The sequence below is a fragment of the Salvelinus sp. IW2-2015 genome, unplaced genomic scaffold, assembly GCF_002910315.2.
Source record: "Salvelinus sp. IW2-2015 unplaced genomic scaffold, ASM291031v2 Un_scaffold4682, whole genome shotgun sequence".
Classification (NCBI taxonomy): Eukaryota; Metazoa; Chordata; class Actinopteri; order Salmoniformes; family Salmonidae; genus Salvelinus; species Salvelinus sp. IW2-2015.
In genome coordinates this window covers 1,535-6,897 of record NW_019945951.1, presented here as the reverse complement: position 1 = coordinate 6,897, position 5,363 = coordinate 1,535, and positions in this window count along the sequence as shown.

Genomic DNA, 5,363 nt, shown 5'->3' with positions numbered 1-5,363 from the left:
TGTCTGTACACAGTCATCATTCATCATTACAGTAAAATAAACTCACAACAAGATCATTATTTACACGTTAATTTCGAGATAATTACAGAAAATAGCTTCCGGTTGTGAGTGCGACCAGAACTTGGACAATGTCTCGTTGGCCTAACGTTATATCCTAATTGGACTTTGGTGCAGGTCATGTTGTTCTTCTCATTCCGGTCTACGGTAAACACACACTATATCAAATAAATCTATGTTTATTTGGGCTCCCGAAGGGCGCAGCGGTCTAAGGCTGTAACGTCCTGACCAGAGTTCTGGTCTTATGTGTTTTGCTTGTTCTAGTGTTGGTCAGGACGTGAGCTGGGTGGGAATTCTATGTTGTGTGTCTAGTTCGTCTGTTTCTGTGTTCAGCCTGATATGGTTCTCAATCAGAGACAGCTGGCAATCGTTGTCCCTGATTGAGAATCATATATAGGTGGCTTGTTTGGGGATTGTGGGTGGTTGTTTCCTGTCTTTGTGTTTTGTCTGCACCAGCTAGGACTGTGACGGTTAGTTCGTTTGTTATTTTGTATAGTGTCTATGTCTAACGTTAGTAGCTTGTGCATTGCACTTTTGTTTGTAGCTTCACAGTCGTTTGTTGTTTTGTATTAGTTTGTCAGTATCTTGTCTTTGTGTTAATTAAATTCATGGAAAATTACCACGCTGCACATTGGTCCTCCGATCCTTCTCTCCTCTCCTCGTCCGAGGAGGAGGAAGAGCTAGACTGCCGTTACAAAGGCACTGCATCTCAGTGCTAGACGCCGTCACTACAGACACCCCGGTTTCAAATCCAGGCTGTATCGCTAGCTAGCTAACACAAAGCTATAATTAGCAATGAAAATGGCTCTGAGATACAAGTAATATTACTACACAGATCATAAATGTAACGTCAGCCAGACAGCTAACGTTAGCTAGTTGGCTAACAGTACGCTTTAACTTGCAATGAAAAAGAACTTTGACAAAATTAGAAAATGTAAGGTGGATACAAATACACACAGAGGTGTACGTCAATACACACACAAAAACACAAACACACCATGCTTGGTCACGGTACGTATACACACACAGTTGCAACCCCACTTCCCTCCCACTCACAGTTGTGTTTAGAATGCAGCCTACAGAACACAGAGTTTGGAACTCATCCATGGGATTCCATGCTTCTATAGTTTCTCATCCATCCAATACGGCTGGCACTAATACACACCTTCTCTCTTTCTGCTAGACTGGATCATGGATTGGCTAACGGGCGAAAGGAAATCTATCTAAATGCTATCTCCTGGCTCACAGTCATAAACTTTTCTGCAGTAGTGTTACTCGTTTTCTCTCCCTACCTCACCTTCTGCTTGGGGTCTTTTAAAACAGCCCCCAGAAGTAGAATCTCCTCTTTCTCTCTCTGGAGAGTTAGGCCTTCTCTCTTATTCTAACAACTTTCTTCACTTCTTTGGAGAGTAGCGTCCTCTCTCTCTACATCTAAACACTCCTCTTTGGAGAGTGGCCTCTTCTACCTAAACACTCTCCTTTTGGAGAGTAGGCCTCCTCTATCTAAACACTACTCTTTTGGAGAGTAGGCCTCTCCTATCTAAAGCCCTCCTCTAGATCTAAACACTCTTCTTGGGGAGAGTAGGCCTCTCTCTATCTAACACTCTCTTTTGGGAGAGTAGGACCTCATCTCTATTTAAACTCTCTTTGAGAGTAAAAGGATCTCTCTATCTAACACTCTCCTTGGAGAGTTAGGCTCTCTATCAAACACTCTCTTTGGAGAGGTAGGCCTCTCTATCTAAACAACTCTCTTTGGAGAGTAAGGCCCCTCTCTCTATCTAAAGACCACTACTCTTTGGAGAGTATGCTCTCTCTATTTAGAACACTCTCCTTTGGAGAGTAGGCCTCTCTCATTAAACACTCTCTGTTGGAGAGTAGGCCCTCTCTCTATTAAACACTCTCTTCCCTGGAGAGTCAGCCCTTATTAAACACTCCTCTTTGGAGAGTAGGCCTCTCTCCGTATCTAAACACTTTCTTTGGAAGAGCGCAGGCTCTCACTATCTAAACACTCTTTGGAAAGAAGTAAAGGCCTCTTATCTAAGAGCCTTGCTCTTTGGAGATTAAGGCCCTTCTCTAATCTAAACACTTCTTGGGAGAGTAAGGCTCTCTCTATCTAAAAAACACTGCTCTTTGGAGAGCAGGCCCCTCTTCTTTCCCCTTATCTAAAAAAGACTTCTTTGGAGAGTAGGCCTCTCACTAATCTAAACACATCTTTTGGAAAGAGTAAGGCCCTCTCTATCCATCTAAAGCTCTCTTTGGAGAGTAAGGCCTCTCTCTATCTAAGCCCTCTCTTTGCCCTCTAATAAAGCCTCTGCTTTATCTAAAGACTCCTCCTTTTGGAAGAGTAAGGCCCTCTCGTTATCTAAACCACATCTCTTTGGAAGAGTAGGCTCTATCTCCATCTAAGCCTCTCTCTGGAGAGTAGCTCTCTTATAAACACTCTCTTGGAGAAGTAAGGACCTCTCTTTATCTAAAGACTCTTCTTTGGAGAGTAGGCCTCTGTCTATCTAAACACTCTTCTTTGGAGAGTAGGTCCCTTTCGTCTCTATCTAATATAACACTGGCCTCTCTCTGAGAGTTCAGGCCTCTCATTTTCAATTCAATCAAGGGGCTTTAAGTTGGCATGGGAAAAACGATGTGTTATAACATTGCCCCAGCGCAAGTGAGGTCGATATTATTACACAAGTTGAATAAACAATACAAATTAACAGTAAACATTAAACCATAGAGAAGTTTCCCAAAAAATAAAGACATTACAAATGTTATAATAATATATACAGCAGTGTTGTAAAACCAATGGGTACAGAATGGTTAAAGCACACAAGTTTAATAAATAAGCATAAATAATGGTTTGTATTACAATGCTGTTTGTTCTTCCAAAACTGGTTGCCCTTTTCTGGTGGGAACAGGTCACAAAATCTTGGCTGCTGTGGGAGGCAAGCTGTGGAAATTTCCTCTTCTCCCAGTAGAGTATGGGAGGTTTTATCAAAATTGGAATTTTTGTTTTGTCAATTCTTTGTGGATACGTGTAATCTGAGGAAAATGATGTTCCTCTATATATGGGTCATACCATTGGGCAGGAGTTTAGGAAGTGCAAGCTTCAAGTTTCCAACCCTATTTTTGTGGGCAGTTGTCACGATGGGCCTTTTCCTGCTTGAGAGCCATGTCCGCTGCCTACGTGGCGGCCTCTCATAAGCTATAGATGCTTATGCGTCACTGAAGTCATTGAGGTGTAACATAGTCAGAAGCTTTTCCTTAAGTTTGGGTCAGTCACAGTTGGTCGGTATTCTGCCACTGTGTACTCTCTGTTTAGGGCCGAAATAGCAAAAGTACTCTATCTTGCATCTGTTTTTTGTTTAATCCTTTCCATGTGTCAATAATTATCTTTTTGGTTTTCTCATGATTTGGTTGGGGTCCAATTGTGCTGTGTTGTCCTGGGCATTCTGTGGTTTGTTGTTGTGGGGAACAGAGCCTGAGGACCAGACTTGCTTAGGGGGACTCTTCTCCCAGGTTCATCCTCTCGTAGATGATTGGCTTTGTTATAGGAAGGGTTGGGAACGCTTCCTTTTACGAGGTGTGTGTAGACTTTAACGGCTCTTTTCTGGATTCTTGATAATTAGTGGGGTATCTGGGACCTAATTCTGCTCATGCATGATGTAATTGGTGTGGTTCTATCGATTTGTACGGAGGATATTTTGGCAGAATTCTCGGACATGCAGCGACGTTCCTCAATTTGGTGTTTGTCCATTTTTAATGATCTGGGTTGGTGAAGCGACCCCAGACCCTCACCACCATCCAGAGGAAGCGGCGAAGAATGGGGCTCTTAATGGACCTATTCAGTGCAAGGGTACGTCGCTTTACGCCAGAAACGGTGGCCTAATCTGGTAATGCTTGAGAATTTAGAATGTTCCTTTGGATGGGCCCTTATACGGGAAAGAGCGCCGCTGCTTGCCTGCCTTAGTCTGCTGCTAAGCTAGGACAAGATGGCTCATGTCGTGGTCCACCATGGGAGCTTTGTGAACGTTGCCTCTTCTCTAATCTAAACCACCTGTTCTTTGGGGAGAAAGCAGCGGCCCTCTCATCCTCTATCCTAAAGACTCTCTTTGGGAGAGTAGGCCTTCAACATCCTCAAGAACCTCTATTGGAGAGGGTTAGGCGCCTCATTCTCGTATCTAAAGCCGGTCCTTTGCGAAGAGATACAGGCCTCTTTCTCTATCTAAAAGACCTGCTCCCTTTGCTCCTGCTCGAGCATAAGCGCCTAGTCTCTGATGAGTTATCCTAGAACGACATACTCTGTGGACAACGGATGATCAGGCGGCCTCGTCGTATATCCCTAAAACCACACGCCCTCTGTGCGAGAGGTAGCTCCTCTCTATCTTAAAGCCCATTGCCTCATGTCGTGGAGAAGGTAGGCGCTCTCCTATTGGTTAAAACCACCTCTCTTTGCATAGAAATGGGAGTATAGGAGCCTCCTCTCTTTGAAGCGTCTAAAGATCTCTCAGAGTAGGGCCTCATCTCTATCGCTAAACAGCGTCCTTGGAGAAAGTAAGGTTCTCTGATCTAAACCACTCCTTCTCCTGAGAGTCGAGGCTCTCAATTTCAATTCAATTCAGGGGCTTTATTGGCATGGGAAGCACATGTGGTTAAATTTGCAAAGCAAGTGGAAGGTAGAATATTATACCAAAGTGAAATAATACATACAAATACAGTAAAACATTCCACATAACAGAAAGTTGTTCAAAACAAGTAAAGACATTACAAATGTTATATTAAATATAATACACAAGTGTTTGTAACAATGTAACAAAATGGGTTAAAGCACACAGTTAAAATAAATAGCATAAATTAATGGGTTGTGATTTCCAATGCTGTTTGTTCCTTCACTGGTTTGCCCTTTTCTTGTTGGCAGACAGGTCACAAATTCTTGCCGCTTGTGATGGCACACTGTGAATTTCTCGCCCCAGTGAAGATCTGGGGAAAGGTTCTTACTCGGAAAGGAATTCGGCATTATGCGATGTTTTCAAATTCTTTGTGGAATCTGTGAATTCTGACGGGAATATTCTCTCTAATATGGTCATACATATGGGGCAAAGGAAGGGGTATAGGAAAGTGCCAGCCTCAGTTTTCCAACCCATTATTGTGGGGCAGTGTGCACAATAGCGCCGTTTCTTTCTCCTTGAAGAGCCATGGGGTCTGCCGGTAACGGCCGGCCTTTCTGCCAATAGCAAGGGCTAATGCTGCACTGAGTCTTTGTACATAGTCCATAGCTTCGCTTTAAAGTTTGGGGTGCAGGTCCACAGTGGTCA